A 13,121-nucleotide genomic window follows, 5' to 3' on the forward strand; every position below is an offset into this window, starting at 1 on the left:
CACAAAATGTCTCAATATTATTAGGAGTGGAACCATACACTTATATATTATATTATATTTTCTTAATTCTCTAATGTAGAACTTATATTTAACGGGATAAGGATATCATAAGCTAAGGTTCGCTTCACTTTAATTTTAAGTGAAACCTATAAGTTATGGTTTGATAATTTAGCATTGGTCTTGCCACGAAATAATTGAGAAGGGTTTGTTAGTATTGTTTTAAAATAAAAGCCCTACACATACGAAACCGGATTCCCTCCGAACCTAAAGGAATTGAGCCCAAAGATCAAATGATTTAGGCCATTGAAATTTAATTCAACGGCTACAATTATTATAACTTTTAGAGAGACTCCTTATTTGTAGCCATTAGATCAAATTTCAATGGCTTGAATCATTTAATCCTTAAGCTCAAATTTTTTCGGGTCCGAAAGGGATTTGGTTCCCTACACATACCATCACATTACAACCATACATTACCAAAAAAAAAAGAAGAAGGGTGTGTGTGGTGCCAAATATGAAATTAGGCTAATTTAAAAATATGTCAAACTTCACATCATCATAATTACCTCCAACATTAGCCATGGAATTGACTAGATCTCTGCTTGGACCTAATTTTGCACGCACTCTGTCCCTATGCTCTAAGTTATTGAATGAAAAACAAAATTTAAGAATCATGATTGGTGTCCAAATAAAGGTTCAATCAATTGAATAATCAATCTAGGTTTAGAGTTTTAGTTGAAGACAATGAGACTCGATGACGATACAGTTTTGGCCAAGAATAATTTCAAGTATGTTAAGAGAATTTGCTGAAGAATCAAATACCATCAAAATTATACCAATCGGTAGACTTGACCATCAAAACACTATACGCGAAAAATCTCATTATACGCAAATGCTTTAGGCGAAAAAACTCCCTATATGCAAACCATTTCTCACACTGCTGAAAAAAAAAACACTAACCATCCTATCCCTCCCATCAACACCTCTCCTCTTTAGTTTGGATAGGTAAATAACACTATGTTGACAACCGGCAATACCTTTAGTTTGGATAAGTAAATAGCATTGGAGTCGTAGAAGCAAACGATTCAAGAGCGCCTTTAGTTTGGGCAAGTAAACAACATTGGTTTTGGTCGGTTGATAATTTATCCAAGTCTCGGCTGGCGAAATGAGGTGTTACTCAAGTTACTTAATGTTCAGCACATTGATAGTCAAACCTTTATTGAACTTCATTATAAAGCACAACTTGTCTTCAGGTTTTCAGAACCCTAAGCTGAGACGTGTTAATTCCTCGGTCGTAGTCACTCAAATGCAAAAGTCACCAATGCATTCGACACCACCACCACCACATCTGTCCTACTCACTCGACTGAGCTTGGTCGCGAGTTGCCACACTCACCTTCACAAATGGGACGTAATTAGCTGATAGTTACTTAACTTGCACGCCACATAGGCTTTATAACTTTTAGGACCAACCATCTCCCATCAGGAATTGGTTAGTGGCGGCTCTTATAAGGAGCCAGATGTACGATCATAGACGTTGAGGGTGCCCAACTATGGGTGAGGAAGGACATGGAGAGAGAGAGAGGGAGAGAGAGGGAGAGAGAGAGAGGGAGGGGTAAATAGTTGAAGGAGAGAGAAACTAAAAAGGTGTCAACTTTTGTTACCAGATCTATTGAGTTAGGTTCGTGTTTCTATATTGTGAAGAGAATTACGCATTTGTCTTTTTAACCTCCTGCACACATATATTTTTCTTTTAATCATTAGACTAAATAAATAAAAGAAAAATCAAGTGACCAAATTAAAGATCGAAGTGTCGAAGGTCAAATAGGAGTAAGAAAATCACTTCCCTCCTATATTATTGTTATGGATGCTTTGTATTTTTTTTTGAACAAACAATATTGTTATGGATGCTTTGTATTTTTTTTCTTGAACAAACGATATTATCTACACTAAAGGAGAGTGGATGGGCTTAGCCTCATAATAGGCTAGCAATAATAAGGTTCAAATTTGCCTTTGTTGAGAATCGAACATAAGACCTCTCATTTCCAAGTAAAAAAAAATACAACTAGACCATAATACTAAGTGGTGTAAATGCTTTGTATTTAAAGTAACTATTTTGTAAATTGATGAATATATATGCCATATTCAAGATTTTCTAGTAAAATAGTATTGTTAAGGGTCACATTTACTGTTAAAAAAGGGAGGGCCCTAATATATTATATTCGCACAAGCCTTCAAAATCTCATCATGCAATCAATTTTCGAACCTCTTTTTTCACCCTAAGATTACGATTTCATTTATTAGACTATATCCAATGCATCATAAAGTTTGAACTTAAATGATATATTTTCGGGAAGAACTCAAATATTATATTAGAGTCCAAATATAACAACCTTTTCACTACAATGCAATGGAAAGTTAAAACCTATGTATAAATTTTAGTCAAATTGAAACTAATATTTGACTTTCAATATAAGACCTGATTCTGAAGTGAAGCTCGTCCCTACTAGGAAAACTATTATTTCAACAAGAACAACGACATTTGAGTTTTGAAACCAACCATCTGCCAATCCACGTACTCAAATTTGAGTCCGAAATTAAATGTTTTCTCCTTCACATACTTAAATATTAAAAGTCAACCCTGAGTTTTAAATTTTGCAATCCAGATAGTCTTAGTAGTGTATAATAAACCATTTCAGAAAGAAATTAAATGCCTCATCACATAAAACATTACTAGCTACATTCTAGCTTTATTTATTTCGAGATATGCTAAGGGGATTTTTTAAAAAGTGAGACTCTTTATAGACTATCTGTCACTTAATGTTTTTGACACAGTATTTTATAGTATATAAGAAGGAAGGAATGCAAAAAGTAGGCATGTAAAGGAAAAAAGAGTTTGGATTGAGAAAGGAGATTTAGAATCGATAGAAGTAGTTATTGGGGATTGTTCACCGTCAATCGTTTTGATCATTCTGTAAAAATTCGCCTTTATATTGAAGAAACCACAAGTTCAAAAATAAGGGTTTGATTTGACAAAAATGCACTCAATTCAACAGAGATTTTTCAGAGAATGACTAAAATAATTGACAATAGACAATCTCAGAGATCGCTTCAGTCGATTTTAAATCTTAAAGACTATTTTAGCTAAAAAAACCTTGAATTTTAATGGTATTCGAATAATAAGCAGCAACAAGAAAAAAGGCAGAATGGGCAAGTGACCATTCATATTCTTTAGTAGCTCCACCTTTGCAACAACATAAAATACATGTGGCTTTTTTCTGCATAACATTGTATCATGCACATAAAAAATTATAATAATTATGTACTCATGTTGTGTGAATTACTTTATTATGTAAGTGTATGTTTTTACAAAAAGGAAACAGAAAATATTTAATAAATGATATTCAATCATATCTGTCCAGTCCACAAGTCTCAATCAGTAAGCATTCAACAAGAAGATCGAGACTGTAAATTACTGTCACACAAAAGGAGTCCAAAGGTTTCTTAAGAAAATTTGACCCCAAACGTAATCCTTTCGCCTTTTTCTCTTTGAGGGAAATAAAAAACTACAAAAATAATAATTTTTTTCCTTTGCCCATCGTATCTCATACAGAAAATAGCACTCTATCCATATTTCATGAATAATTTACAAATTATCCAATTTCTGGACAAGAAATAGCATGACTTTAGATCTTTTTTGGATGAATCCTAGGCATCTCCCGTGCGTAGGCGACGGCTAATCCCTCAAGCCAGATCAGAACCCATTCGAGGGGCAAGCTCTTCCAATGCTGGCTTCTCCATTCACAAAGGCTCGAACTTGAGACCTTGCTTAAGAGGAACAAGTTCTTTACCACTTGAACCACCAAGCATTGGTCAAGACTTTATATTTTTATATATAAAGCCAACAACCTCTTTTGGGTCACAAGCTTCACAAAAAATATTTGGATAAAAATTCCCCCAAAACAAAAAATTTCAAAAGTAACCCAACATAATTAGGGGTGGAAGAAAAAAACAAAAATTCCAAACCGAATTGAAAAAATCCAGAAACGGAACCGAAAAAAATCCCAAACCGAAAATCCCGAAAATTTCGGTACCCAATACCGAAACGATCTCAAAAATTCGGTATGAGAATCAGTCTCACATTTGCATTCGTTCAGTAATCCCAAACCGAACCGAAATAAAAAATATATATTTGAAATTATGACAACCGTTCGATTTGGTTGAGATTTAATCTCAACCGTTGAATCCAAATAAACCCTAACTCAAACTCAATCACTCTCTATGAGTCTCTCTCGACCTCACCTCACCTCAGTGACCTCACCGACTCACCCTCCTCATCGTCCTCGACCTCATCTAGTCACCTTCACTCAGTCACTCTCTTAACCTCACCTCGCTGGAGAATCACTTGTTTTGTAACTGCCCCATCGTGAGTTCGTACATCACTACATTGTATAACCCTCGATTCCTATTTCAATTTCTCTTGTTCGAGGCCCTTTTTTGCATTTTGAATTTTTACAATTTTTTATATGTCAATCAAATTTTTCTGGTTTCCAAAGGCTGCCCTTTTCGCTGCCGTGCTGAAATTCGCTGCTAAGAAATTCGAAGTACTTAATTTTCTAATTGATTATTAGAGTATTATTAGAATTTTTGGATTGGTTGGTTGTTTTATCGGGCATTGATCAGATTAGGCTTTTCATTTCTAAAATTGATTCCTGATGTGATTCATCAATGTTTGACGTCTGTGGAAGAATCTATTTATACAAGGTCCTATATCATTTATTTCTCCACATATTCTTCTTCTTTAAGTTTAGTGCAATATGTCGATCTATACTTGCTAGAGGACTCAAAAGGTTGCATAAGGGTACTGTTGAGTTTTGTTGAGGAAAGGAGGATAGAGTTTTGTGGGTATGACAAGTATATTAGGGAAACAGTCCCGTGGGCACGTTGAATGGTGTTATCTTCTCTGGCAATTGTCTTTTCATGTCCAGTCGTCGAATATCTCAACACTTCATCCTTTTCGTTGTCCGCTTGATCATTCAGTCGCTTAATGGATTACAAATCACACCGTTGGGCAAGGTGTCAAGGGGAGTCTTGAGGAAAACACTAGGAATGCTCGGGTTGTAGTGTCGTCTGTGGTTTAATGTGGTAATAGTCCAAAATTATTTTGGGATTCATAAAGATTTGGTTTGATATCGATATTGAAATTAGGATTTTTAAAAACTTCAGTTTGGGAATCGGGACAAGGGTTGCAGTTCGATATCTCATACCGAATCAGCCCTAAAAATAATGCACCAAATCATGGAAGGGTATTTTCATAGTTTTAACAATGTTTTTTAATAATTAATTCTTTTGTAAAGTTTTTTTTATTTTTTATTTAGTTAGTACCTCACAATGGACTAGCAATAATGTGATTCAATCAGTTGTTCATTAAATATTAATTTCTCTATTTTTAAATACGTTCAAAATATCTTAAGAGGTGTGTAATGCCAGTTATAAAAAAAAAGTCTTTCACACACGCATAATAATATGATTAAATCAGTTTTCAAATGATTAATTTTTTTTTTAACAAACGATATTATCTACATTAAGGGGAAGAGGTGGACTTAGTCTCACAATAAATTAGCAATAATGTGATTCAATCAATTGTTTATTAAATAGTATTTTCTCTATTGTTAATGTAAATTCAATAGAATGTAGATGAAAATCGAAAGACCAATTTTATTATGTGAATTTAGCTGCTTTGATTGGTTTGTGAGGGTTTTTTCTAACATGATCTAAGATTATTTATTTACTTCAAATATTTAACTTTCCTTTTGTCAATTCACGCATATAAATACATTTAAATAGTGTAAGTCGCGCGTAGCATGTTGTGATTCAAAAAATGCATTCTGCACGGGCATGAGCGCGTGCATGAAGGCTAGTGGAATATAAAATAAAGAGAAGAATAATGTAGATGCCCTTTCTCTAAAGGATCCATTTTTGGTAAAAATAGAGATTAGTTGTGGGACTCAATCCACATTGACGGCTAATTTTCAAGTTACACTTTATATATCATTCTTGCAAAACATAAGCCAAATTGAAAATGTTTGAGACATCTAATTGAGTTCAAAAAAGTTAGTGAACACTATATTCTAAGAAACATTGAAATTTCATCATGACAATCAAATGAGTAAATAGTTTTGTATTTAATTGATTTTTTGCAAGTATGATCTATAAATGAAGACTTAAAACATAAACTATTTGGATCGTGAAAGTTCGGTGTACAATGGATCCCCACAACTAGTGCCCATTTTTTTAAACAAAAAGGATCCCTTTAGATAAAGGCTCTGAAATACTATATATCTATTTAGATTTAGAAAGGTAACTTAGTACATGGTCCTGGTCTTCTGTTTTATAGCAATACATTACCTATTATACCAAAATTCTAGATCTAATAACTTTATAGTCGTCGGCTTCTTGCTTCGATTTGGGGCCCTGATAGCCTTTCTCCTGTTTTCCGAGCCGTTCTCTTCATTCCATACCAAAATTCTAGATCTAGTAACTCTAAAAATTTGATATTCCAGTCTTCTAATAAATAAAAAATAATGACTATTTTGAGTGATTCTTGAGTTAAGTGTCATTTGTCTTTTTCTTTCTTACTTTTTAACAAATGTAGTATGCTTACTTCACGTGTATTGCATAAAAGTAGACCAATAATTATACACAATAAAAGAGCGATAAGAAACAACTTATTACAATTATTAACAGGCAATGAGATAATAATAAAGGCTTCACCACAACTTACATATTGATATTTTTCTTTCTGAGAGATTTGAAAATTGATATAATAAATGAAATTTGTTCCATATCAGTATACCAGCTATAAAACTGGCTAGGAAACTTCATCAAAATGCTAATATTTTGTATCAAAATTACACATGCTTCTCAGATAATATAAGCATGGCAATCTTATAACACTCATAACACACACATCTCTTATTGGGATGTAAATTTATACCACCTATCTAGCTATTCGTCCACAATTATATTAGTAGCACATGATATCTATTTTTTTTTTTTGGAAGATTTTCAAAATTCAAATTTCATGAACAATAACAATCGATAGCATAGGTAACAATTAAAATGTTAGTTGAGCACAAAAATAAAATCCCAAAAGCAAAAGATAAAAATTAAATAACGTAAAAGGATGATTTACAAGGTAAATAAAATTTTGAGGACTTATAACTTTCTATTTCAATAATGAATTTCATCTTCTGATAAAAAGAAAACAAAAACAAAAAAAAAGCGTCATCTAGAGGACTCGTTAGTTAAGTACCATTTATCCTTTATGTTTTGTTATTTGACAAGTGTATATTTGCTCACTTTTATATTTTAACAGGTGCATCCTGCTTACTTCATACTTGCTATTAATTTAAAATCGGGAGAATTTTTTTTTTTTAGCCTCAATGTGATACAATAATATTTTTTTCAATCCGAATTGCTCTTGTAAGAGATCCGTTACATAACGAATACGTTTATTTTTCAAATGATTCATATCGTCCCATTCCAAATTTCATTCCAATCAAATGATCCATAACTGCCAATCTATCTCGCGGTAACAAAAATGTATTGTTCTGAGGTATATCAAGATTCAACCTTGGGTTCATATTTCGTCGACCAACCCTTCCTAATTCACATCTTTGTTGAAATATTAATTCGTTTGGATAAGTTTAATATTTCATCTAAAGTCATACTTGTTTAGCTTGAAATTTTTATTACCTTTAAAGCTTAAATCATTCGTGAAGCATGGATAAGATCAAATACATTGGAGAAATCAGATTTTGCCTACATATCAACAAAATAGTAAATAGCAGGGAGGAGGCTTTTAAAGGAATTGATCTCTATTTTTTTTTCCTAAATGAGATTAGTTGTGAGGTTCACACTACATCGAATTTTAACAATCCGAACTGTCTATTTTTCAAGTTGCACCTCATAGATCTTCCTTGCAAAATATTAGTCAAATCAGAAATATTTGAGACATCTAATTGAGTTCAAAGAAATTGACGAACACTTCGTTCTACAAGAAACAATGAAATTTAATCGTGATAATTTAATAGCCAATTATTTCGGATTGAATTGAATTTTTGCAAAAATGGTCTATGAATCGAGACTTACAAAATAGACGGTTCAGATTGTTGAAGTTCAATGTGGAGTGAGTCCCACAACTAATCTCTATTTAAAAATAAATAAATAAATAATTTGATCCCTTCCCTTCAAGGGCCTGATAACAGCGATTACAAAAGCCCTCCTCGACCATTATATACGAGAGGAATTTGCAAATCTCTACTTAAAGGGTGTTCTTTGCATATCCCTTCTACAAACCGTTGTGATGATTATAGAGTGCATTTCTTAATCCCTCCTAGCAAATTTTTTATTATCTATTTTTGACTAACTTGGTCGCAATCTATTGAAACTTGGCAATCCATCATCCAACGTAGCCTTTAAGATTTTTGCATGACTCTTCTTACAGAAACATCACCCATATATTTAAGTGGGTTCCAACACTTCAAAGAAAAGGTTTAATCGTGCTAATAAACATTTCATTTTTTATACAAGTACACAAAATGAAAAGTAAAAAAAGAAGGTATGTTCTTGGGGATTATAGATTTAAATACCATTTGTCTTTTTCTTTCTTAAATTTTCACAAGTTTGTTTTGCTTACTTCATATGTCTTGTTATCTTTCAAGGGTAAAATAAAATATATTTTTATTTTATTTTATGATTACAAATAGAATCAAATTATAAGATTAAGTTTTAAAGAGATTAAGTTTTTTATTTATTTTATAGAAGGACAAAACTTATCCATGTGACAGGTGATATCATAGTTGTTTTTTAATTGTATTTCCATTTATAATTTTACTCCTCTGTATCTCTTTACTTCTTTCTTTTCTTTTTTTGCTTCGGTCTCTTTTTCTCACATCTTCACTCTTTCTCTCTCCTCTCTTCTTCTTCTTCGTATTATTTCCTGAACGAGTAGTGTCAACTCCGAAGAGGAACCAACTAGTGTTCAAACCAACATAAATTTTATGCTCAACACAATTATTAAACCTACCAGAAACCGCAAAATAGACCCAAAAATGAGCTGGTAACACACAAACACAAACTTAAAATTATCATTATGATATACTCACAAGTATCTTCACCAAAGGGCGCTTATAGACGAAAACACTAAAATTAAAAACAAAACTATGGAGGAGGGCTAGGAGAACGGTACAAAGGCTGTCATGGCCCCCGACTCGAAGTTGAAACCGACGACTATAAAGTTATTAGACCTAGAGCTTTTGTATGGAAAGGAGAGAACGTATGCTAGGGTTTTTCGATCGACCGGAAAATCATTATTAGACATCATTGGAGTAAAAACTTTTAAGATGCTATAGATTTAAATTGTTTAATATCCACTGATTTTGCTTAATTGTAAAGTTAAAGCTCTAATTGTTTTAGAGGATAAAGTTAAAGCTCTGATCGTCCAATGCATGTTACTTGAGATTAGAGTGAAAAGGAAATAGGATTAGACATTAGTGTTAATACATGATTAACAAAGGGAAAATGCTTGTGTGCATTTTTGGGGATGTACTTGTCCCTTCCTTTTATAGTCTAAATATTATTATGAAAACTGCCACTCTTTTTATCATCATCTAAAGGTAATCTATGTAAAAAAATCATTCAATATGGATATCGTTTAATCATTCATAGACATAAAATAAATAAACAGCTCATCATAATAATACTACTTATTATCAAAGTCGGTAATTGGTTTAACATATAGGAAGTACTAAATGTCTGTTAATCATATGTGAAGGACCCAAGCATTATTCTTAGCAAAGTATTCCAAAAGAAAGAAAATAGATTTTGACTTCCATTGAACTAAAAAAAAAAAAAATACTTTGAATTTGAAATGAGTAAAGAGAGCCCGCGTGGAGCGTTGAGGTCACGCGCCACAGGTGCCCGTGCGCCCAACACCCACACACTGTAACGCCTGCACATTCCCAAATTTCACTCGGCCGTGGGCCCACGTGGATAACAAAAGAGCGGCGATCCGCGCTGGCGCGTGGTGAGGCCACAAGGCGCCACTGCGATGGGAGGGCGGCTTTTATACCGGCGGTTAGGAGGGCGCCGTCGTGGCTGCCGATTCTTTTTGTGTTGGGGCGATAGACGGGAAGTTTGTGGCGGCGTTTAGTTTTGGGGTTTGTTATGAAAACTGTGGCGTGGGCCCGGCTCTTCGCCGCGTGAGTCAGATAGGTGAAAATGCTTTCGCCACTCCCTTTTGAACTGGTCCCATCTGATCCGACGGTGGTACAGTCTTTGGCTTGTTGCGATGATGCCGCGTGTAGCGGTGGTTTTTGGCAACTCTTGTTCAGCCACCGCAAAGGAAAGTTCTTTGTACAGTGGACCCATTTTAAATGGAAACAAACAACGTGTCATAGAGGGAATTAAAATGTTAGGGTAACTTGGTATAGCTCAGATTTTATTTTATTTTTTTAATTTATTGTATGAAAATTTCTCACTTAGTATTACGGCCATGGTATTCTTATTCACGTATAAGTGAGAGTCTTACGTTCAATTCTTGTCAAAGGTGAATTTAAACAACATTATTGTTAGCAATTGTCAGAATAAGCCTACTCTTCTTCTATTTAATGTAAATAATATCATTTATTGAAGAAAAAAATTTAGCCTAAGGGCAATGTCATTTTCATCTTCTTATACTTTTAGAAGCCGAAATCATACCATGGCCACTACGTTAAGCTTTTGCTAATATAAATTTATTTCTTATAATTTTACAATTTTTTTTCTTATACATGTATCCACTCTTAGCTATGTAAATTTTCACCTCCACCAATTTTTGATAAGTTTTTGCTATACACACAAGCCTTGAATTCTCTTTTCAGAGCAAGTGACTTAGACATCAAAGATTCAAAGACCAACCACCCCTGCCCACCTGTTGGGCACTTGTGGCTTTGGTCATTTATCAAAGGTGTGTATTTGTTTTGTAGTACAATTTTGCAAGATAGAAGGCAGCAGAATTTTCCTACCACATACACCATTTATAAAAACTTCCAATTGATTTTATATTCGTAAAATTAATTTATGCACTTTTGCAAGATTAGTTTCAAAATTCATGCACTTATGCAAGATCAGTTTCAAAACTCTTACACTTCTACAAGATATGTTTCAAAAAAAATTAGCACTTCAGCAATATCAGTTTCAAAATTCCTGCACTTCTAGAAGATCAATTTCAAGATTTATGAAAATTTACAAGATTAGTTTCAAAATTTCAGCAATTTTGCAAGATCAATTTCAAAATTTATGAAATTCTGCAAGATCATTTTCAAAATTCCTACACTTTTGCTTAACTAGTTCTAAAATTTTAGTATTTTTGCAAGATCAGTTTCAAAATTTATGCACTTCTACTCTATCAGTTTTAAAATTCATGTAGTTCGGCAAGATTAGTATGAAGAAGAAAAGGAGGAAAGAGAAGTACGAAGAAAAAGTAGGAGAGAGAGAAGGACAAAGAAGAAGAAGGAGGAGAGAGATAGGTTGGAGAAAGAGGAGAGAAAAAGAGAGAGAACTCAGAGAAGTACCTAAGAAAAACAAGGAAAGAGAATATAAGAAGATAGTGATTTATCTTTCAAACATAGATGGGCAAAATTGTAAATGCAAAGATAATAAGAAAAGCAACCATGTGGCACATGGAAGTTTTGTCCCTCTACAAAATAAATCTTTTTTTTTTAATTTTTTTTAAAAGGCAGCTAGCTATGGTTTCACCATAACTATCGACTCTTTTGGTGATGAGAAGACTCATAGAAGCATTTCATCCTTCATTGGGCACCATCGTGTGATTCACCAACGACAAGTATCGAACAAAAGATGTGTCGTGTTGAACATATGATTGAAATTCGCAACCACTGAGCCGCTTCGTCATGGTTATATATAAAAAATTTCTATCCCCAAAAATCAAAATGTATTATAGTTTGGCTCTTTGTGTAATCATAAAATAATTTTTTTTTTTTTTTTTTTTTGCCAAGATAACACATGAAATAAGCAAAACAAACTTGTTAAAAAAAAAAAAAGACAAATGATATTTAACTCTAGAATCCCCATAAACACCTTTTTTATCCTTTTCTTTTTATTTTTTTAGTGTATTTATAATGAGAAATATGAAAATTGTAGTAGCACGATTTACCTTTTTTTTAGAAAAGTGTAGGAAGTTAGGAACATACTTAAATTTATGGGTGATGTTACTGGAAGAAGAGTTAAAGGCTACGTTTGGATGATGGATTGCCAAGTTCTAATTATGAATTGAGACCAAGTAGTAAGGAAAGGATCACAAAAAAAATTGATAGGAGGAATCATTACACAGGTATATAAGAGAGAATTGCAAATTTCTCTCTCATGATCAGTTCCTAAATAATTTGACCTCATGCCCTTAGAACATGGAAATCCCTCAGGGTTTAGGGTTTAGATGATATGTAGGCAAATCTATTTACTTCAACATATTTAATTTTATAAGGCGTAGCAAACCGTAATTGCTGCTAAAATTTATAAATAAATAAAAAAAATGAAAAAAAAAAAATGAAGAAGAGAGTGTTTGATCTTATCCATGTATCACGAATGGAATAAACTTAAACGAATTAATATTTTAATTCAATGTATCACGATATTCTTTTATTTTTTACAACAAAGAAAAACTTATTACTGTATAAAATAAAATTGAGGCTAAAAGAAAGTTTTACCATGTCCTCATTCTAAATTAACAGCAAGAATGAAGTAAGCAGGATGAACTTGTCAAAAAAATAAAAGCAAGCTTGCTTGTCGAATAACAAAACGAAAAAGATAAATGGTACTTAACTCAAGAACCCTCTAGCAGACAACATTTTTGTTTTTGTTTTCTTTTTATCAGAAGATGAAAATTGATTATTAAAGCAGAAAATTATAAGTCCTCAAAATTTTTAATTTACCTCTTAAATCATCCTTTTATGTTATTTAATTTTTTTTCTTTTGTTTTGGGGTCTTTTTTTGGCTTCTCAAGTAACATTTTAATTGTTATTTATGTTATCGATCGTTATTGTCCATGAGATATAAACT

Source organism: Pyrus communis, chromosome 11 (assembly GCF_041283825.1).
Source record: "Pyrus communis isolate YQ-2024b chromosome 11, ASM4128382v1, whole genome shotgun sequence".
Classification (NCBI taxonomy): Eukaryota; Viridiplantae; Streptophyta; class Magnoliopsida; order Rosales; family Rosaceae; genus Pyrus; species Pyrus communis.